The sequence below is a fragment of the Eulemur rufifrons genome, chromosome 9 (assembly GCF_041146395.1).
Source record: "Eulemur rufifrons isolate Redbay chromosome 9, OSU_ERuf_1, whole genome shotgun sequence".
Taxonomy (NCBI): Eukaryota; Metazoa; Chordata; class Mammalia; order Primates; family Lemuridae; genus Eulemur; species Eulemur rufifrons.
The window spans coordinates 58,991-82,097 of NC_090991.1; the positions used below are offsets into that span (position 1 = coordinate 58,991).

The following is a 23,107-nucleotide window of genomic DNA, read 5'->3' on the forward strand; positions in this document are numbered from 1 at the left end:
ATCAGAGCAGGGCTGCTCCCCATGCCCACTGTGGCAGTCCCCTGGAGTCCCCTAGGCTTCACCAAGCAGTGCCCAGGTGACAGTCCCCAACAACCCCCTTGGACACGCTCAGACACTGCGGGGCTCTGAACAATCAGAAGCCTGCCCTCTGCCGGCTGCTCAGTGACATAGACACCCCCCCCCCAGACCCGGCAATGGAAACGGGAACGCGCAGGCGTGGCTCTCGCGCTGGGGCGGGGCCTCTCAGGGCGGAGCTTCCGCTCCAGGGCGGGCTGTGGCTGCGGCACTTCCGGCTTCTGAATTAAAGAGGCCTAGGCTGGGGCCGAGGCCGAGCCCGGATCCCCAGCGCCAACTCGGCCTGGGGGCGGGGTCCGGTCCGGCCACCGCCGCACCCGGGACAGAGGCTGCGCCCGAGGATCGGGCCGGCTCAGCCTCTGTGAGGGAGCGAGGCCGGCCAAGCCACTGCCCCCGCGTCCCCGCGAGGCTCCTGCCTTCGTCCACAGCCCCTTATTGCCACCCGCTCGGTTTCCAGTTCCCCCTTCCCCGTGCAGCCCATTCTCCTGCTGGGGTGAAGCCCTTTAGGTAGCACCCCCTAATCTCCCTTCCTCCCAGTGACAGCCTTTTCCGAGTTCTCTTTGCCACCGTCTCTGCGTCCTTTAACCCTGACCCTTCCTTCTTTTTCCCTTCCATTTTATCTTTTTCTGTCTTCTGTGATCCTCACTCCTTTCTCCCTGTTTTTTTGCTCTTTCTTCTCACCCCCCTCACCATTTCATCTCCACTGACCCCTCCTCTCCATGTCCCTTCTCCCGTCTGTCCCCTCAGCCAAATTTCCTCCCCCTTATTGGACGTCGTCCTCGCCCGCTGGCACAGCTGTCCCCATCTCCTTCTCCAGGCTTCAGGGGTCTAAGCAGGAACAATTTGAGGACCGTCTCTTCCCAGGAACTGTAGGGCGGGCAGATGGGGGTATGTAGTTTTCTTCTTCCTTTTGTGTTTGGAGAAAGGGGAGCTTGGAGGTGTTGAAGAGAGTCTGGAAGCCTTGTTACCTACTGTCACGGCAAAACCTGAGAGATGGTGTGTTATAGAGTGATAAACTGAGGGCCAACAATATTTACCTTTCTGACAAAAGTAGCTAAAAAACATTTTGATTTTTTTTTTTTTTTAATTTTGAGCATCTTTTAGTGGGGAGGAACAGCTTCAGAAATTTAAAAATATTTATTTACAGGCTTGACTATTACAACTTAGATAAAATGATTTGGTTTTTTTGGAGGCAGAGACCAACGGCATTTGAGGACTGACAATCACCTTGCTTGGCACTCGGATTGTGACAACTTCTTTAATACCTTCCAAAGGGTTCATTTGTTTTGCCCTCTCTTTTTCAGTTGGGAAAAACTTCTATTTGCAAATTTTCCCCTTCCTGTTTCAAAATAGCTTGAGATTTCAGTTGGTTTTTTTCATTGAGTTGAATTACACCTGGTTTGCAGTACATTTATTAAAAAACATTGCTCCCAAATATGCAACAGGCTAAATTTTGGTCTCCGAGAGGGACAGAAATTCTAGTCAAAACAAAATCCCAATAATCATATTCTCCTAGGATGTTAGTCATTTTCTATTTATGGAGATGGCTTCTTTACTTAAGCCTCATGCACCAACTGCTAGCTTCATCCTTTTCTTCTTCAGCTTCCTCACCTCTCTCAGTCTTCATGGAATTGAAGAGAGGAGCCTGCTCTAAATTAGATTTTGGCTTAAGGGAATGTTGTAGCTGGGGTGATCTAGCCAGAGCACACAAACTTTCTCTGTATCAGCAATAAAGCTGTTTTGCTTTTTTGTCATTCATGTGTTCACTGGAGTGGCACTTTGCATTTCCTTGAAGAATTTGTCCTTTGCAGCCACAGCTGGGCTAACTGGTGTGGGGGGCCTAGCTTTCCCTGAGCTTTTGAAATGTCTTCCTCATTTTTTGTAGAGATGGAGTCTGTCTACGTTGCCCATGCTGGTCTCAAAACTCCTGGCCTCTAGTGATCCTTCTGCCTCAGCTTTCTGAAGTGCTGGGATTACAGGTGTGAGCCACGGTGCCCACTGGCCATGATTTTGACTGTATGTTCTTATTTATAAAATAAGCTAACAAATACTAAATTGTTGGCATAAATAATTGGAGGCCTAAAATGATATTATTTTCTTCCAGAGAAGTCTTACTTTCATTTCTTCCAGGTGCCTGACAGAACTCATAACCCAAGATCATCTCAACCTGATTTAGGGACTAAATTCTGAAGCTGAGTTACAGCCCTTCTGGGGAACATGTATTTCTAGGGTTCAAACTTGTTCTCCTCAAGTACAGCCCACTGGGGTCCGAACTCCCATGCTGAGAATTTACCAAGACCCCATCTGCGGGGAGTTAGCTACGCTCCGCACAAAGAGGTATTTTTTTTCTCTTTATTTCGATCATGGTCTCTAAGTTGACTACTCCAGTTTGCAGGAAGTTAGCTAGGCTCCCTGCAAAGAGGTTTTTTTCTTCAGATCAGGTCTCTCAGGCAGGGGTCATCCCAAAGGATGAAAAATATAGTAGTAAACAAATAAAAGATAAAGTAATGGCAATAATAATACACAGAGCCAAAGATATAGTTTATAAAGCAAAAGTTTATGAAAATAGATAAAGGAGGGTACCCAGATGGAAATATTTTACCCGCATAAAATATCTCCCTGACTGAAACTCCACACAGGTATTTTATAGGGTACATACAGGCTCCCGTTGCCAAGGGCAACAGGATTTGCATACTAACAGGCAGTTTTGGGGTCAAAGTCTCCTAAAAGGCTACTACAGATCTCTTAACTAACTCTAACTGGGGGAACAATGAGTTATAAAATCATCTTGGGGCAAACTTGTAAGTTTTATGATAAGGCTATTACTTTAGCAAAAAACAGGGACATCTTGGCTCCGGTGATTGTGTTCTTGGAGACAGAGATGATCCCAGAAGTCAACATGGGCTGTGCTTTGTGTTAATTACTTGGACTGCATGGTTCCATCTGGGCCCGGCTTGGACATTAGCATATCTATATGATCAGCTCTCATCTCTGGGGGGGGGTCATTAGCATATCTATATGATCAGCTCTCATCTGGGAGGGGGGGTCCACCGGTCAGCTCTGGCAACCTTTGGTTCTAAGGGAGGCCTGCCTTGTCTTTCAAAACAGGTGAGAACCAAAGGCCCAGTTTACAGCTGTCTCTTTGAAGTGCAGCTTCTACTGACCAGCGAGATGCCCTCCTGAGAAGAGGCAGCTTTTCAACTAACACATTTATCTTTTCTTTAAGGCAAAGCCTTATTTGACTTCTGAAATCAAATCTTGTCTCCAGAAATACAGAGGGCATTTCTATAACTCAGTATTCTTAGGCTCAACATCTCCCCCTTTTTTTAAGAAAGTTGATGGAATTGGACAGCCATCACAGTGAGGCATTGGTCTCCGGATTCTTGTCTTCTTTGGAGTTTTCTCCAGACTATAAATAAACACAAGCAAAGGATTAAAATAATGCCAAAAGTTACAACAGTGGAACTCCCATAGATCTTAAGATGATAAAGTGGATCAGCTGACTCTAAACCAGAAGAGATGTCATTAATAATGCCAGCTTCAGAGAGCAATTTAAGTTTGTGACTGAAGGTACTTAATATTTCTTGTTGTAAGTTTCCAATCTCTTCAGTCAGATTTGCTTGGTTAAGTAGACGTTTTCTGATGTTTTCCCAAGGAAACCGAGTTTGATGAGGTGTAACACAAAATTGAGTGATATTCCAATTGCAATGAAGTCTAAGTTGCTTTTGTAGACTTCTAACCTGGTCTCCCAACAAGGTGACTGCTTGTGGTAAGTCAGCCACTTGAATAGCTAATTTAGAATCAATTTGATTTTGGGTAGACCATAATTGATTTAAATCGTGGTGCCAATTTTGAACAAATTCAGTGGTCTGAATGGTCTGATGCAGAGCCACACCTGCGGTGGCCACAGAAGCAGTGACAGCAATGATTCCCAAAATAGCTGCTATTAAGAGACCAATAAATCTTTTTGTACGTTTAAGAATGTGGTTAGAACATTGCTGGTGTTTCTTGCCATACTCTATTCATTTTAACAGGTAACCACAGTCCTGTTCTGGCTTTGAGAATATAAAGTGTTTCTTTATAAGAATTGAACTTCATAGAATTGTTAATACAGGTATAATGAGAACAGTTGTCACAGGTCACTAGGAAAGAAGGTTCGTTATAAACAGCATGTCCAATCATAAATAAGTAAGGCAGTCTAACACAAACTTGAATATAATGAGTAGAATTTAAATTCAAAGTCCATTCTCGGCTATTGTTTGTATCCAAAGTGTGTGTGCTAATCCAGGCCTGCAAAGGGTGCAAAGCAGCTGATATTTTCCACAACTGATCATGAATAGGGCCATCTAAAATATGAGGAGCTGGAGAGCTCATACCATCATTGAGCCATGTAATTTTTACAGACATCGAGGTGGCAGTTTTATTCCAATGAAGCTTTTTAAAATTGTGAGAGAAGGCAGGATGGCCATAGGGACTCCAGTCTAGGACAACACCATAAGATGTGGACCCAGCAAGAATGCGCCCCGTGTGAGCTCTACAATTGTCCCATTGTACCCAAGTTTTAGGGTCAGAAATTATTACTTTCTTACAAAGGGGTATATCTGTGGGTGCAATTTTAGAATGCTCAATAGTGATGTGGCTGGTTGCCAGACACTCTTACCACCATGCTCACCACGCAGATCACGGCAATAAAAAGATTTACAGATGTTTTAGGTACAGATGTCCAGTTCAATATCCCATCTGCTTCTTCGTATGTTCTCTTCAGCTGTCCCCACGTCATGGTCTGTGCCTGACGTGTCTTCCACTTTTTCCCCTCGAGTTTCCACTCTGGGTTTGATTCTTCTGTTTGGAATCCAGACTGTTGGTCTGTCATCTGTCAAAACACAAGAAAAACTCTCCCCCACACCTTTGCCTATACGTTTTTTCCATTTATTTTCTACATCATCTTTCCACCAGATAGGCTGGTGAGGGAAAGAGTCTCATTGTGGACTCCTATTCCAATGCTTTTCTATTGCTGTTAATTTATCTTCCTTATGAATATTCAAAAAATTTTAGGTAAATGAGGCTTGATTTATTCTATCTTTGGGAGACTGTGTACCTCCCCCTTTTTGTTTTAATAACATGTTTTTTTAAAGTTTGATTGTACGTTCTATAATGCCTTGTCCTTGAGGATTATAAGGAATGCCAGTAATGTGTTTGATGTCCCATTTAATACAAAAAGCTGTAAAGGAATGACTAGTGTAAGCAGGGCCATTGTCAGTTTTAATGGTGGCTGGGACTCCCATGTATATAAAACAGGAGTGTAAGTGTGAGAACATATGTCTAACAGTTTCTCCAGAGGATGGAGTAGCCATAATAAGACCGGAATAAGTATCTACAGTAACATGTACAACATCTAACTTGCCAAATTCAGGAATATGTGTAACATCCATTTGTCATAATTTATTTGGTGAGAGACCTCGAGGATTAACTCCTGCAGAAAATTTAGGCTGATTAATTGACAAGTGGGACAATGAGAAACAATATGTTTGGCTTGATTATTGATTGTATAATTGCATTGACTTTTCTTAAATCAGTTAACATTTGTCATTTGCCAGATTTCTTTTTTAATAATATAGGAGAATTTCACAGACTAGTGGACTCCTCTATATGTCCTACTTGTAATTGTTCTTTTACTAATATTTGAAGAGCACCCAATTTTTTGTTTTGTTTTGTTTTGTTTTTTTGGTTTAGCGGCCACTGCTGTCCACATAGGCTTTTGTGATATCCAATTTAAAGCCAGAGCAGAATGGTGCTTTTCAGTAGCAGTGGCCGCGAAAGTATGTGCCTTTGGTGCCTCAAAAGTCTTAGCCCCTTGGCTCCTTTTACCCAAACCAAAACAAGGGTTATAATTCATATTTAGCATAATCTGTTTAGCAGAGGCATTAGGTATATTGATGTATGCTCCCCACTGCTGTAACAAATCTCCGCCTCACAAATTAATAGTGATGTTAGCCACATAAGGTTTTAAAGTGGCTGTCTGTCCATCAGGGCCTGAACAATTTAAAATTTGTCCACTTTGAAATATGTCAGTCATCGTTCTTATTCCGGTAAGAACAGTAGGAACTTGTTGTAAAGGCCAAGCTTTTGGCCAAAAACTTTTAGAAATAATTGTAACATCAGCTCCAGTATCTGTAAGTCTAACAAAAGATTTGCCATTTAACTTAATTTCTAATTAAGGTCTTTGGTCATTAATAAAAGTTTGCCAATATTGAGCGGCGGATGTAAAAGCCGCTAACACTTTGAATTAGCATTATTAAAAGCCAATATATGTAACATTAAATTTTTCAAGTCAGGCGGACTAACCGTTTTTTGCACAACATCTTGTAGTTGATGAGTTTCATAATAAAACTTATGAAATCTGCATAAGTTTTATTAACATTTTCTTTAACATTTTACACAAGAAAACACAGACTGTTTAGGAGAAGCTATTTTCTCTTATGCTCTAATATAGCACTGTTGAATTTGAGCAATAACTTGATCATCTTTTTTAAGATCTTAGTTTGTTTTTTTTTTAAGTTTTTGTTTTTCTTCTTCTTATCAACCTCTGTCAAGGGTGGATCATGCTTCTGGGAATCGTTTACATTAGAAAGCAGCAGTTCCCAAGCTTAAAGCTGCTGGCTTGAGCCAGGCAGAGAGCTCTTGCTTAAAGTGAAAGTTTACTGCCCCCTTTTTTTTTCTTTTTTCTTCTTTTTTCTCTTTTTTAATTTTTGAACTAACACATTTATTTTTTCTTTAAGGCAAAGCCTTATTTGACTTCGGAAGTCAAATCTTGTCTCCAGAAATACAGGGGGCATTTCTATAACTCAGTATTCTTAGGCTCAACACCCATCCCCCTGGCTGCAATGCTATGAAAATGGCCCATGCCCTCCTAGCTTCCCCTCTGCAAATAATACTGGGGGAAAGTACCCCCAAACACTGGGCATACTTTGAGACTCCTCTTTGTACCCTGATCCAGTAATTCATCATTACCTAGATAGCTCATCAGTGCCTTCAAGCAGTTTTTTTTTTTTAATATTTATTCAGGTTTTCTAGTTGTTCTCAGTGGACAGTTGGCTTGAGTCATCTACACACCTATAACTGGAAACAGAAGTCTCGCCTGTGTTGTAAAAAGGTATTGTATATGTTCACTGGTTGTCATTTTAAAATATATAAACAAATTCTTTGATATGCCTTTCTTTAAGAGGTGGGGTTAAATTTCCCTCCTCTTGAGTATGAGTTGCATGTAGTGACCTTCATCTAATAGAATGTGGCAAAATGATGGGTTGTGACTCCTGAGGGTGGGTCAGAGCAGCTTCCTCCTTGCTCTCTTGCTCAGGGGAGGCCAGCTGCCACAATGTAAAAGGATTCAAAGAGTCCTGTGGAAAGGCCCATGCAGTAAGGCATTGAGGCCTCTTGCCAACAGCCATGTGAATGAGCCGTCTTAGGAGACCCTCCAGGCTCAGTGTGGCCTCTGGATACTACGGTCCAGGCCAACTTCTTTACTGCAACATGAAAGACTCTGAACGCAAACTACCCAGCTAAGCCAGCCTTGAATCTTAATCTGCAAACTATGAGATGACGAATGTTAAACCAAGCAATTTTGGGGTAAATGGTTTTATATTAATAGTAATATGTTTGTTTTTAAATTTTATATTTTATTATTTGTAATTTAATATTCATTTTATGTGAAAAATGAAACCAATAGCTTAAAATTTTAAAGTAATATTTAAATAAAAAAGAATATGTTGTATGATCTCTGCTTCCAGTTAGGAATAAAAACAAGAGTTTTTCAGAACAGATGAAGTCATTTCCACAATACTATTAACAGATAAGCCATTCAGAAACCCTTTAGGATTTATTCTTACTTCCTGAAGAGCTTCTATAATATGGTCTCTAGGCAAAGTGAAAACATACATGAGCATTTGTCTTTTCCAAAGTAACACAATCTGACTATAGCTAAGTTATTGAATGGAACTATGCTTTTACATAAAAAGCTTAAAACCAATTAAAATATAATTTTAGTTCTTACCTGCTGACTTCTGGATGTAGTTCAGCCAGTCACTTCATGATCTCGGTGAACGCAAGTTCAGAGTATTTGGAGGTATGAATCTAACAGGTGCATCAGGTAATATCAGGTAATAATTTAGCAGATTCAATTTGTTTACAATTCTTGACACCCTAAATAAGCATTTTAAAAGTTTTCTTTACACCATTACATAGTGATAATCCAGCTTATTCAATTAAAATAAATTTTAAAATTATAAATAAAAATACTGCTCTGAAAATTTTACTTTAAGATTATTTATACCAAGTAAATTTACTTCAGCGGTGTTCAGGGCTATGTATTAAGAAAAAATGTCCAACATAATTTTTTATAGTAATGATAAAGTCTATGAGACTATGTCTAAATCAGCCTTTCTCAACTGGGATTCTTCCTCTGAACCCCAGAACACAGCAAATGGTGTAACTATTTTCTCAACCCTCCCAAAGACAGGACATAATCAGACCCATCCTAGATGCCAAGGAGAGGGGTTAACCCATTAAATAAAATGAATGTTTTGGGGTTAGGGTATTAAAGCTTAATTCTTTTAATCAACCCACCTGATAAAGGCTGGTCTGAAGAGTAATTATAAATATTCTTTATTTTATTTACTAAATACAGTATGTAATGAACACAAACTACATGCCCAGAATTGTATCACAGGTTATGTGGGGGGGAACTAGTAATATAAAGTGCAGCCTCCTTCACTTGTGAAAGATAAAATTAAAATGATCAATTAGTTACTATTAACCATGCAAGTAGACTATAAATGGTGCGAAACCACTGTAAATCCTGTAAAAATTCAACAAAGGAAGGGCTCAGACTTTAAATCCTAGATGAAAAGTCAGGGCAAAATACATAAAATATTAGCTCTGTCACACCAGAATGTTACATTTTACTTATTGCCATTATCTCTCCCACTAGATTTAAGCTTCATATAAAAGCACAGATGTTTGTCTATTTTGTTCACTGTTGCTTTCCCAGTTCCTAGAATAATGTACACAGTTGGTATGTAATAACTCTTTGTTCAATAAATAAGTGAAAAGATTGGAATGTGATAGTTTAAAGTGATAGTTGAAACCACAGAAAAAATGAGCTCTCCAAGAAAAAGCCAAATTACTGGTATGTAACAGCAACGATAATAGCTGTACTTACTGAGTACATCCTCAGTACATTGTACTAAGAATTTTTCCATATTAAGCTCATTTAAACTTCTAAATATTTGAGGTAAGAACTATTATCCTCATTTTAAGACAAAAAGCTCAGAGAGTGAGGTAGCTCTCCCAGAGTCACAGGATGAGCAGGAGGCAGAGCAAACTTCCATCATTTTCCACATCGTGTATAAAACCTCAGTGAGGTACAAAACCTCAGTGAGGTACAGATGAGGGCATAAAAAAATAAAATGACTACCTTTTATGGTTTTAATAATTATGAGATAACATTAGCTATAAAAAGTGATGAAAGTATAATTAGTTACTTGTAGAGTAGCACTATTCAAGAATAAAGAAGAAAAAAAAGACTGGAAAGCAGCAGTCCCCCACCTTTTTGGCAGCATTTATTTCTTTCACAGCCATCTTTATATCACTGTTTCTTGTTTCATTTTTTTGGAAAGCAAGAGATGCATATCTAAAATAGAAAAGCAGAAAACCAAAAGGTTTTTCATTGACTTTAAATTACCTCAAACTTAATTTTGTAATCACTGGCTCAAATATAGTTTTCACAATAATAAATGCTCTTATAAAGGTTGATATACTAAGCCGGGCGAGGTAGCTCACGTCTGTAATCCTAGCACCTGGGAGGCCAAGGCGGGTGGATCGCTCAAGGTCAGGAGTTCGAGAGCAGCCTGAATGAGATCCTGTCTCTACTAAAAATAGAAAGAAATTATATGGACAGCTAAAAATATATATATAGAAAAAATTAGCCTGGCATGGTGGCACATGCCTGTAGTCCCAGCTACTCGGGAGGCTGAGACAGGAGGATTGCTTGAGCCCAGGAGTTTGAGGTTGCTGTGAGCTAGGCTGATGCCACAGCACTCTAGCCCGGGCAACAGAGTGAGACTCTGTCAAAAAAAAAAAACAAAAGGTTGATATACTTAGCTTGAAATCAGGAAGAATGTTTATTTAGGATAACTAAATAAAAACCAAATTAAAGATGAGAAATAAAAGATACTAAGCATTTCTCATGAATTATCTCCTATTAATTTTATATTAAAATTTAATGTAAAACATTTACAAAGCTGATATATGATAAAGTTGCAGAGATTAGCAATCTGGGGACTATTTATACTAAAAAAAGTTAAAATTAATTCCCATGTTCAAACATAACCTCCAGATGACTCAAAGGCTTGCAATGTGAAAGTCAAAATTTAAAACATTTACCAGAATATTTAAGAGAATATCTTTACGGCCTTGTTGTGGGGAAATATTTAGACCAAAAAAACAAAAAAAGTTGAAACATCGAATCAGAATTTTAACCATATAATTGAGAAAGTCAGGCAAGAGCTATTCCTATAAAAGCACCAGACCTAGAGAGTGTCAGTAGAAGGATACAAACCAAATCTGAAAAGTGGTTGTTTTCAAGTGATGGGACTATGGATAATTTTTTATAACCTCCTTGTATTTTTACATTTAATTGTATTTTCTAAATTTCCACACAGTACGTAGAATACTTAAGAAAAGAAAACCCCACAGTTTGTTTTAAGGATTCAACAAGATGCTAAAAGAATCTTTCACATCAGGTAATACTACTAGGATTATAATACTACTTTAATGAACTGTAGTTCATTAATGAGTAAAATTTAGAAAGCATATACTCTTAGGTGACTCCATTAAATAAAATTAAACACCTATTTTTTTTTAACAAATTTCAACCCCAACTACAAACAGGATTCTCTCTTAATTGATAAAGATTTTCATATCTGAAATGAACAGCCATCATTTTTTATCAGCAGAGAGTAAAGGTATTTCCGTCACCATTGTGATTTGAATGATCTGACAATGTCACAAAATAGAAAGTAGCAACAGACAGATTGGAAGAGATTATATACAGATGATGTAGCTATCTACCTAAAAAGTATAAAAGTGTCATCTAAAAAGTAATTAAACTCAGAAATAATAGAATACAATTTTCTGAGCATCTACTATGTGCCAGGCTTTACTCCTAGTGTTTTACATACTTAACTCATAGTAGTTTCACAACATCGCTATGACAGTACTATCAACCTCACTTTATAGACAAAGAGGAGGCTGAGGTACAAAAAGGTTCAGTAAATTGCCCAAATTTATTCATCAAGTTGCTGACAGACCTGGGAATTGAGCCAAAGTTATCTCTTTCTGGAGCCCGTTCTCCTTAACTAAGGCACTCTACATTCCCTGTGAAACAGCGCGTTAACAAGATAAAGTACACGGAAGTCAGTCAGTCTGCTACATACCACTAATAACAAGCTACAAAGTATAATCCAAGAAAGATCTGATTAAGAACAGCATGAACTAATGACTGCAGCTATTTGTCTATAATGACTGCAACTATTTGTCTACATGGCCCCCTATACTAGCCTGGGACCCTCCTGTGGGAATGGCCTTTGACTTTACCCCCACTGTGGCTGATGTCTGGTACAGAACCTCTAGTGAGCAGCAGGCACACAGTAATGCACATTGGACTGAATTTGGGAAACAAACCTGTAGTTAGTAGAAGAATCATAAATTGAAATTTCAGAAACTAGGTATTTCTGGAAATGAGACCTTCAATCAGCCTAAAAAAAGAGAAATAATATGAAGTTCAAAAAGAAATCTTGGCATACCTCAGATACTGAAGGGCAGAGACCACCAACATGTACCAAATAACCTTTATCTCTTCATAAGTGTTCAGCATACATTTCTGCTTGTAGAAAAACAGAATATACCACAGAAATGATCGTCATTGTATTGGGATGTTTAAGAGAATATGAAAACTTGCTAAATATTTCATGGTTTCTTTTTACTATCACAAAGCTTATCAAAAAGTTATCAACAAATATCAGCATGACCAGACTGAAGACCAAAAGCCTGGAGTACAGTGTTAAGATTTCTGGGCCTTAATCATATCATCTTGAAAAATAAATGGGTATGGATTAGTTGATATTAAGTCTCTCATAGCTCAAATGAATAAATTACATCTAAACGGAGTAATCAGTTACAGCTGTCCTTTGGTATCCCTGGGGGACTGGTTCTAGGACTCCCTGTGGATACCAAGATCTGAGGATACTCAAATCCCTTATATAAAATGGCATAGTATTTGCATATAATCCACACACATCCTCCTATATACCTTAAATTATCTCTAGATTACTCACAATACCTAATACAATGTAAATTCTATGTAAATAGTTGTTATGCTGCGTTGTTTAGGAAATAATGACAAGAAAGTTGGTTGAATCCATGAATACAGAACCCATGGGCTGACTGTACATCACGACTAAAAAAGTCTGTCATTTGTCCCTGGTTCAGAGAAGTGCTATGAGAACACTGGATGTACACAGGATCTTAACTCCTTGGTGTTAGTGCTGGCTAGAGCTAGTGGTTTCAGAGACCTCTTTACACACATTCCTTTGTTGGGGAAATAACGTACCAAGGAAACCTTTCAATCAGACAAATATCAACAGCAGGTATTATATAGCTTGTGATAATATTAAGAGCACATAAGAAAAAAACAGACAAATTACTTGAGTTAGACAGCATGATTTTGGAAACCACAAATACTAGGATTATAGATAGTTTTTTTCTTGCTTGACAAAATTTCAAAATTCTTAGACTGTCATCTCATAGTCAATATTGTGAAGGGAACCTGGTCTGAAATCAAAAATTCACTAAATTGAGATTTGAATTACTAGCAAATCCTATACCTGGCACAGAGGGAGTACACAAATATTGTTGAATGAATCCATGAGTACTTTTACTTATGTTTTAATAATTTTTAAATAATAATGGGAGATTTGTAAATTTTATTGTGTTCATTAAGTAGTAATAGTAACAAGAGTAGCCTAGCACTTATTGAATGCTCTGCTCCAGGCAACATGCTAAGCACTTTATATACTCATCACCTCACATGATTCTCCCAATCACCCCGTGAGGGAGCTATTATTATTATTATTATTATTTCCATTTTACAGATGATGATACTGAGGTCATGGAGTTTAGGTCACAAATCTGTTAATTATTGGTGCTAGAATTCAGGCAGAGTCTTTCATCTTTAGGTAATCAATACCTAACCTTCTTCATTAACTTACTTCATTTAATTTGTTAATCTCTTTGGATTATAAATGTATTCTACAGAGAAAACACTGAAACTACCTAACTTTACATTTTTATATTGCAGTGAAAAAGAAGTAAAGAGCTATAGTACAGCAAAGGAGTCAGAAGGTATATATTACACCCGTCACCTAACCCTTCACTAATTCGATACAAAATATCTACTGGATACCCCATGGGCTGCATGCTGTACTTGGCAGTGAACAAAAATCCCTGATCTTGCTGAGCTAGTATGTAAGGGTGGGAAGGCAGTGAACCCAGTAATCAATCAAGCATCAAGTAAGCAAAACACACAGTATTGTGACAAGTGATATGGTGGAAAATAATGCAAGGAAAGAAAAAAAGTTACAATTAAATCAGATATAATATTTTAAGTTGTGTATATGTATTAATATATGCATAAAGAAATGCATTGAAATGCTCACTAAAATATTCATAGTGGTTAGTGAAGGTTGGAGAAACTTCAGGTAATTTTAATTTTCTTATATTTTCATATTTTATTTAAAAATCTTACTAAGCCATTATTTATACAAGCAGTAAAAAATAAAACCATGGCTAATACGGAAGATTTAAAACCCACAGAAACATACAGATAAAAATAAAGAGAGGTAGCATAACTATCACAAGAAATGATAGAATTTTCTCTAGTGCCTGTGATTATTCTAACTATTATAAGCATTTAAGGACTATCCAAAGATGAAAATACTACTGAAATAGATGAAATTATTAAAGTGAGGGAAAGCAAATAGTTTCCATCACTAATACCGATTTGATAGATTAGTACTGGTTACCTGAGGAAAGCTGAGAAGTTGGTTTTGTTCCACAGGTAACCGCACCTGAAAGTGTCCAGTGAGGGCTCAGTGGAAAAGAATGCAGCTTATCTACTTGCTAACTAAATCTTGCGTTTAAGCTTTTAGCAATTTTCTGTTCTTTAAAAAGTTGACCTCCAACTGGCCAATTTCTCGTTTTGTATAAAGAAAAGCCACAAACAGGAATAAAATATTAAAACAGCTCAGGCACCCAACACAACACAGAAGCAGGTAAGTATTATTTTACAAATAGGTTAGGATTCCTCAGTAAATTGTTAAACCAACCTAGTGTAAACTTCAGATTCCATCTATCTTGTTCTATTTGATTTTCTTTCCTTCCTGAGAAGTCACCTCCTGTCAGGTTTTCTTTAGCATCAAACCAGTCTTCACTCATTTCTTGGTAATTTCTACAGTCTCATAAATTGAAAACAATGAGCTATGAATTACCTACAATGTTTAACCCTCTGAAAAGTTATCTAAAAAGCATGATGAATCACTATGATAATTAATTGTTTTAGAAACAAACCTAAAGATGAATATTAAGCAAAATAAGAGAACCAAGCATAAAGCTTCTGTGAGAAGGGATTTCAGCAGTCCCAAAATAAGAAATTCTTTTCAGTTTGAGTGATCAGCTTCCTAGTTTCCCTTTAATTAATATTGATTCCCAGTTTATTAAAACTGTCACTATTCTGATTTTTCAATTGTTATTTACTGGAAAAAAGACATCTTTATATACAGAATAAGAGAAAACTTCTTTAAAAGGACTAAGTAGTGCTGCAGCTCTTTATATCATTAAAATTAATGATCTTTTTGGAATGACCATAATCTCTTTTCTTAGAGGAGAAAACTAAAAAAATGTACACAATTTACAGAGATACAATTAGACAAAAGAAAGAAAGTTTTCAAATTGGAAACATGAAGCAGAATAAAGGCCATATTATTATTCAGCATTATCGGATATATTAGGTGACTTTAAAGACAAGTCAAGCAAAAATAAGAACATACTTAACATTCACAATCAGAATGATGCCATTGTAGTCAATTAAAAATATTTATTTTGACTTAATCAATAAACACTGGAGATATTTTAAACCTTGACTGTTTTCTGGCAACTATGAAAGATAATATATTTTTATACTAACTTTTAGCATCAACTTTCAGTTGATCAAAGTCTACATTTATATCACCATTTTTTAAACCGTCTTTCTTGGGTGATGTATTTTGTTTAGGATGACTACTGTCAGATAACAAAGATATCTGAGGATTAAGATAATAAAAACAGTAATAAGGACTAGCAATTATTGTGCTCTTACTATGTGACAGGCACTCTTCACTGGCATTATTTAGCCTGTACAATAAGGAAGGCTATGAGAGTAAAACCATCAACTTGACTTCACAGATGAGAAAACGGAATCTAAGAAACTCATTGCACCAAGTCACAGTTAACAAGAATTAGGATTTGAATCCAGTCTGTGTAGTTACTATGTGCTAACACTAGTATTTTGGAAAGTGTGGCAGATACACACTAGAAGTACTTGAGATAACTTTGGGAGGTATGTATAAATATTAATAACATTAACCTTTAACAGTTACGTATTTAATTTAGTGTATCCTTATGTATATCTTTTATTTATGGGAAGTAATATTTCTTTCTTATAGGTAACATAGAGCTATGGTAAATTGTGAAGATGGTACATGAATAGCTGAAATTTAGAAATACTATGCTACACTATACTGGCTTTCATGCATAACTAGTTAATTTAATGAGACAGGGACTAAAATGTAATCCCAACTTAAAATAGATATTGTTTTATAGCCAAAAGTATGATTATAAAAATTGTTCTGGCCGGGCGCGGTGGCTCACGCCTGTAATCCTAGCACTCTGGGAGGCCGAGGTGGGCGGATCGTTTGAGCTCAGGAGTTCGAGACCAGCCTGAGCAAGAGCGAGACCCCATCTCTACTAAAAATAGAAAGAAATTATATAGACAGCTAAAAATATATAGAAAAAATTAGCCGGGCATGGTGGCACATGCCTGTAGTCCCAGCTACTCGGGAGGCTGAGACAGGAGGATTGCTTGAGCCCAGGAGTTTGAGGTTGCTGTGAGCTAGGCTGACGCCATGGCACTCACTCTAGCCTGGGCAACAGAGCGAGACTCTGTCTCAAAAAAAAAAAAAAAAAAAATTGTTCTATCTACATCTTGTACTTTTAAAAATAATTTATTCTTCCTAAATAAGCAGGTTATACCATTGGTACGATTGCAATAAAGCCCTTAAGAATTATCATATAGTACTAAATGTATAAATTGTTTAAGCAAAGTATTAATACATAAGAAATTTAAGTACATGAAAATCTAGTTATGAATCTGTTAATTCTTTGTGGATAACTGAGGTTTTTAAAAAAACAATTTAACAATAGAAGAATTTGTTAAAACAATTTACTTTTTATCATTCATGTTAGTAGAAAGGAACATATATTAATCAAGTATTTCACTTTGGACTTGGGAATCCATCTTGGGGGATTACCTAAGACCACTCAAAGAATGAAACCTTAAAGTTAAGACCAAAGTCAGAAAAGCAGAAATAAACTTCAGCTTTCCTATTCCATTGCCTCCTGGCTTGATAATGGAATGTAACTTATGTTACTATAACACTTTATAATTTGCAGGGTGTTCTTATATAGATTAAACCATCTTTTCTGATTGTCATCTGACCAAGATTCCCTTGGTGGAACAAGACAGAATGAGAAAACTTATGAGAGGCATTTAAAAACTATTTTCCTCATTTCAACAAAGGAGAAATTAAAACTTTGCTCTACCTAAAATAAATGGAACATTACTTTATTCTACCTCATGACATGAAGGTGCAAGATACTAGTTTTAACTACACTCATGCAACATGATGGTGGCTATATATCATGGATTTGCCCGGGACAGTCCAGATTTATACCTATTGCTGTGGTGAATGATTAACATTACTATTACTCTCTTTCATCCTCAAAAGTCTAGTGATTTGGTGATAAACTATATGCTTACCCTACTCAACATATATTGCTGATATCTGTTTCATTAGGCTTAAATACAGCATTATGTTCCTCCTAATTAAAGTAGGCTATAAAGTAAGCTAGTTGAGTGAAAAGAAGGATGTCAGAGTCTCTAAAAATTATTTTACTTAAGCTATAAAATTAAAGATTTGGGGCTGGGTGCTCTAAACTTCTGACTTCTGTCATTGACGGTTTGCAATGTGGGATATGCTCTCCTGAGGGAGGATCAAAATGATCTACTGGGAAGTTACAGGAAAATACTAGAACTTCCTTTTTCTTTCTTTCTTTCTTTCTTTTTTTTTTTTTTTTGACAGTCTCACTCTGTTGCCTGGGCTAGAGTGCCCTGGCATCAGCCTAGCTCACAGCAACCTCAAACTCCTGGGCTCGAGCGATCCTCCTGCCTGAGCCTCCCGAGTAGCTGGGACTACAGGCATGTGCCACCATGCGTGGCATATATATATAGTAATATATATATATATATATATATATATTTTAGCTGTCCATATAATTTCTTTCTATTTTTAGTAGAGATGGGGTCTCGCTCTTGCTCAGGCTGGTCTCCACCTCCTAAGCTCAAACAATCTGCTTGCCTCTGCCTCCCAGATTGCTAGGATTACAGGCATGAGCCAACAAGAACTTCCATTTTTATTTTTCATCTTTTAAAAAATTAAGCTGTAATAACGATTAGTACATAGAGTGACAAAGATGCCTGGTGGCTACTATGTGATTTCTACAAGAGTTACTAGGAACAGAATAAGGAGAATGTGACAAATTAGATTCATGCCTAACCATACAGGAAAATAAACATAAAAACAAAAGATGTTATCTAATGTCTTAAATTAATCTGCTTCAATTTATCTAAATGTGCCTTTTTCTATACCTTGAAAGAACTGATTTTATGTTATAATATAAATGGAATATGAACAAAAGTGTGGAAGACTTCAACTGGAGAATTTTAGTTTAAGAAATCTCTAATTTGTGTGTATAATCTTGAGGTTCACAACGTGTTAGTCAAACAAGTCAGGCTTACTGTTCACTCTCTCTTTTGGTTTTTCTTTTTCTTTTTTTTTTTTTTTAAGACAAGTGCAGTAGTGAGAAGAGGGGAAAGAGCAGAACAAGGTGTTCAGTCTATTACTGACGGTGAACTATCAATCGAGATAACTGACTACCTTCAGACCAGCCTGTTCACTCTCATATTAAAATGTAAGACAATACAAGGCTAAACTTAAAGAACCGCTACTACATTCTTCTCCAATTGCTAAAGATTTTAAAGTCTGAAGATACGAAATAATGGAACACTCAAACTGCTGGTGAGAATGTCAAAGAATAACATCAACTTTGAAACAATTTGCTCTTGCATGGTCAAGGTGAACTCTTTAGACTTTAGAGCAATTTCACTCCTAGGTATATACCCTAGAGCAGGGGTCCCCAACCCTTTTTGGCATCAGAGACCGGGTTCATGGAAGATAATTTTTCAGAGGGGGGGTGTGGGGAGCCATGAGGAATGGCTGTAAACATAGATGATGAAGTCGCTCATCTCCTGCCATGCAGCCCCCCAGTTCCTAAGTTTAATGGAAGACATTTTTTCCCACAGACTGGGTGGTGGGGGGCGCTATTCTGCCACCTGGTCATAGGGGGCATGGCCCTAGGGAAACTCATGCATATGTTCACCAGGCTACACACACACAAATGCATAAAAGAGCAATGTTCTTAATGGTCGCATTGGGTATCAACACAGATTATAAAAAACTATAATGGATAAATCTATCATGGTACAGCCATACAACAAGACAATAAAGAAAAATGAACATGAAATTTAGCTGCCTACATGAATATGGATCAATCTTATAAATAAATATAATATTGAATTAAAGAAGAAAACACAAAGGATCACCTCCAGTTCTGACTCCATTTAAAGTCAAAATAGGCAAGCTAAACTGTATTCTTTAGGGATACATATATAGATGGTAAAAATCATGGAAGGAAGTAATTACCATAAAAATCAGGGTAGCAATTCCACCAGATGTTGGAACAGGAATGTATGTAATTGGAAAGGACACAGGAGGCTTCTGGGGTGCTGACAATGTCCTATTTCTTACCTTGAGTAATATTTGCTTCACAATACATTTGTTTACACTATGTACATTTATGTGTAAATAAACCCTTTTAAATTATCAATTTATATCATAATGGTGTTGTGGTTTAGTCTTTTTTAGGGATACATATTGAAATAATTATGGATAAACTGATATGCCTCAGATTTGCCTTCAAAATAATAGAGGAAAGGAAGAGAGTGGGTAGAATAAAGTAAAGATAAGAATTGAAATTTTTGGCCGGGCGCGGTGGCTCACGCCTGTAATCCTAGCACTCTGGGAGGCCGAGGTGGGCGGATCGTTTGAGCTCAGGAGTTCGAGACCAGCCTGAGCAAGAGCGAGACCCCATCTCTACTAAAAATAGAAAGAAATTATATGGACAGCTAAAAATATATATAGAAAAAATTAGCCGGGCATGGTGGCGCATGCCTGTAGTCCCAGCTACTCGAGAGGCTGAGACAGGAGGATCGCTTGAGTTCAGGAGTTTGAGGTTGCTGTGAGCTAGGCTGACGCCACGGCACTCACTCTAGCCTGGGCAACAGAATGAGACTCTGTCTCAAAAAAAAAAAAAAAAAAAGAATTGAAATTTTTGAAGCTGAGAGATGGATACATTGGGCTCATTATACTACTGTCTACTTTTGAATATGTTTAAAAGTTTTCATTAATACAAAGTTTTTTAAAAGCCTTTATGGAAATAACTAAACAATGAAGACATACACTAGCTTCATAAATAGGAAGACTCATATCTATAGATTTAGTGCAAGTCTAATCCAAAGTCCAACAGGGCTTTTGGAAAACTTAACAAACTAATTTGAAAATTTATATGGCCATCCCATGTAAATATATAAATATAAATAATATTTATATTCTGTATAAATATTTATACAAAGTGGTCATATAAATTTTAAGAATGGCCAAAACATTACAAAAGAAGAACAAAAAGAATGGGACCTGCCTTCCCAGGTATCAGGACACTAAAGCAAACTGCAGAAGACACTGTGGAGTTGGCACGATGATGAACCAGTGGGCTAATACAATCTATAATCGAACGCATCATGTATGGGAGCCTGATACACTATTCTATACTGCATACCAGTGGTGAAAGGAAAGACTACTTAGTAAGTAGTTGTGGAACAGAGGGTTCTCCATATAGAAAATAAATGCAATTAAATCCCTTCTTCAAAAATCAATTCTAGGCTTCTATGTAAAAGGCAAGATTTTTCAACTTTTACAAGTAAATCTGGATGAAATCTTTATTGCTGAGTGTAAGAAAACATTCTTAAACACAAAAACATACACCAAGAAGATGTTAGTTAAGTATATTTTAACACATATAATCAACAAAGAATTTGTTTTCAGAACAAAAAGGGAGGCTTATGAAAAAAACAGAAAAATGTGCAAAAGACATGAACAAGCACGTCTTTCACAGAAGAAACCATACCAAGCAATTAAGCACATAAAGAAATGCCTAACCTCTTAGCAATCAGAAAAGAACAAGTCCATGAAATCCCATTTTACCCATCAGATTAGCAAAAATTTAAATGTCAGAAAAAATCAAGCATTGATGAAGATGTGAAAGTGGAACTTACACACAGTGACGTGGGAGCAATTATCACTTTGGAAAATAATGTGGCCCTATCTTGTACAATTGGTCATGCCCACACCTCACAACTGAGAATTCTACTTCTAGATGTATGTTAGAGAAACAAGGATACTAAAAGTCAGGGGGGTACTAAGATATAGGTACAAGAATTTACAACATAGTTTGTAACAGAAAACAACTAGAAACTACTCAACTGTCCACCACTAGGACATCTGTGTTGGGTGGTGGCTTATACCTGTTTACTGGTGTGCATCATTACATAAGTTTTATTTTTTTTGTATAAAAGTTTCAAAAGGAATTAAATCTTTTCTTTTAAATATTATTGATTACTTTATCTGATGTCACATTCTAAGTAACTAAAAATTGCAACAACCTCATGTTTGCTAAGAAATGACTCGCTTTGGCTGGGTGCGGTGGCTCACTCCTGTAATCCTAGCACCGTGAGAGACCAAGGCGGGAGGACTGCTTCAGCTCAGGAGTTCAAGACGAGCCTGAGCAAGAGCGAGACCCCATTTCTACTAAAAATAGAAAGAAATTAGCCAAACAACTCAAAATAAAAAAAATTAGCCGGGCATGGTGGCGCATGCCTGTAGTCCCGTATACTCGGGAGGTGAGGCAGTAGTATCCCTTGAGCCTAACTAAAGATTTTCATGTTTTTGAGGAAATCTTTGTGTAACTAACCTTATTGGCCCAAATGAGGTCATCCAATTCCTATCAAGATTGCAAACTGTCACAGGCTTCTTGTCCCAACAGAATCAACCCTGGGAAGGAAAAAACATGGAAGTAAATCCAGATTCCAGGAACAGTAACAGCAGCAGCAACAAAAACAAACAGAAACTGCTGGAGATACCAGAAGCTGTACTGAACTTATCTGAGAGGAAACTGGTGACCAGAAGCAAAGGGCAGCAGAGGTCAGAGTTAAAAGACAGATTAGCTAAAAGCTCTTTTGAATTCTGCCCTTGCCCCTCCTCGATTGTCCCTTCACCACAGAAATTAGCAGCAACAGCCTAGATGTCTTTGGCAGCAAGATAAACTCCAGACAACACAAAAGCCCTGTGGGGGAAAGCTGTGGAAACAGGTACAGTGCCGCTGGGCACTCACCCTTCCTGCCCCCACTCGTGCTCCCACAGCAAGGGCCAGGGGTACGGAGCCGAGAGGGAGTTATGATCTAAGGACACTACCTCTTCCCGATATTACTCATTCTGAGAGTGTAAGAAGCAAACCCTCATCAGAAGTTGCCTGATGCAGCATCAGCCAAGAGGAGACTCAACAGCACTTCAGCGGTGCCAGGCGGCTGGCTGACCTGAGACTCAAGCCCTTCCTCTCCTTAAACTCACCTGGACTGACACAAATTCCAATGCACATTAGAGTAAGTAACTAATACCCACCCCAAGGGACATAGACAAATAGATACATCTGGAGCATAAAACTACTGTAAAAGAAAGACAACACACTAAACAATTTATGCCATCTGAAGTAGAATTATTGGAATGGAGGATCCAAGAATACAGCCCTAAGAAGTCAATGAGAGATGTAAACACTACCAAATGAAACAAGAAACAACGAAAAAGAATCAAGTAGAAATATTGAGCATGAAAAAGAGACAATATCCAGATAATTGGAGTTTCAGGAAGGAAGAAATAAAGCATTTCAAGAAATAATGAGGGTAACTTTCCCAGAATTAAAGACAAAAGAAATCAATATTATAAGGGCTCAAAGAGCCAAATAACAGAGGAAACTATTCCTAGAAAATTTAAGTTCACCAAAGAAAAAATTCGAGAAAACTGAAAGAAAAGAATAGACCAACATCAAAGCAAAAGAATGAGATTAATATATATCGCAGTAAGTAACACTGGATACAAGATGGAGTAACCCAAATTCACAATCCGTACTTCTTGAGGCAAGGGTTTTTTCAGAATTTAAAATTGCTATAGCTTGAATGTATCCTCTAAAAAGCATGTGTTGGAAACTCAATGTCCAATGCAACAGTATTGGGACTAAGGATCAGCCCTCACGGACGGATTCATGCTGGCCCTGCACTGAGAGTGCGTCCATCAGGAAGGGTTCATTATAAAGGGGCGAGTTCCCCCACTGCCTCGCTTTCTCTGCCCAGCGAGATACCAGCCTCTCGCTCTTGGAC

The 23,107-nt window shown here is 37.6% G+C and overlaps 2 long non-coding RNA genes across 8 annotated transcripts in view; one reads left to right on the forward strand and one right to left on the reverse strand.

The window, feature by feature from the left end:
- LOC138391844 (uncharacterized) overlaps positions 1 to 18,875 on the forward strand; it is a 45,963-nt gene extending 27,088 nt beyond the window's left edge. For both annotated transcript variants that reach the window (XR_011234876.1, XR_011234877.1), the window contains 2 exons: positions 7,141 to 7,228; positions 18,351 to 18,875. This is a non-coding gene — a long non-coding RNA (uncharacterized lncRNA). The remainder of the gene's footprint in view (positions 1 to 7,140; positions 7,229 to 18,350) is intronic.
- The window catches only part of LOC138391840 (uncharacterized), a 50,112-nt gene continuing 30,409 nt past the window's right edge, over positions 3,405 to 23,107 (reverse strand). Inside the window, exons 3-8 of one of the 6 annotated variants that reach the window (XR_011234869.1) lie at positions 21,649 to 21,728; positions 11,937 to 12,013; positions 9,679 to 9,763; positions 8,126 to 8,205; positions 4,748 to 4,948; positions 3,405 to 3,484 (exon numbers count right to left, since the gene is read on the reverse strand). This is a non-coding gene — a long non-coding RNA (uncharacterized lncRNA). Of the gene's footprint in view, positions 3,485 to 4,481; positions 4,949 to 8,125; positions 8,206 to 9,678; positions 9,764 to 11,936; positions 12,017 to 21,648; positions 21,729 to 23,107 lie in introns of those variants that run through there. The other 5 variants (XR_011234868.1, XR_011234870.1, XR_011234865.1 and 2 more) reach the window with 5 other exon arrangements.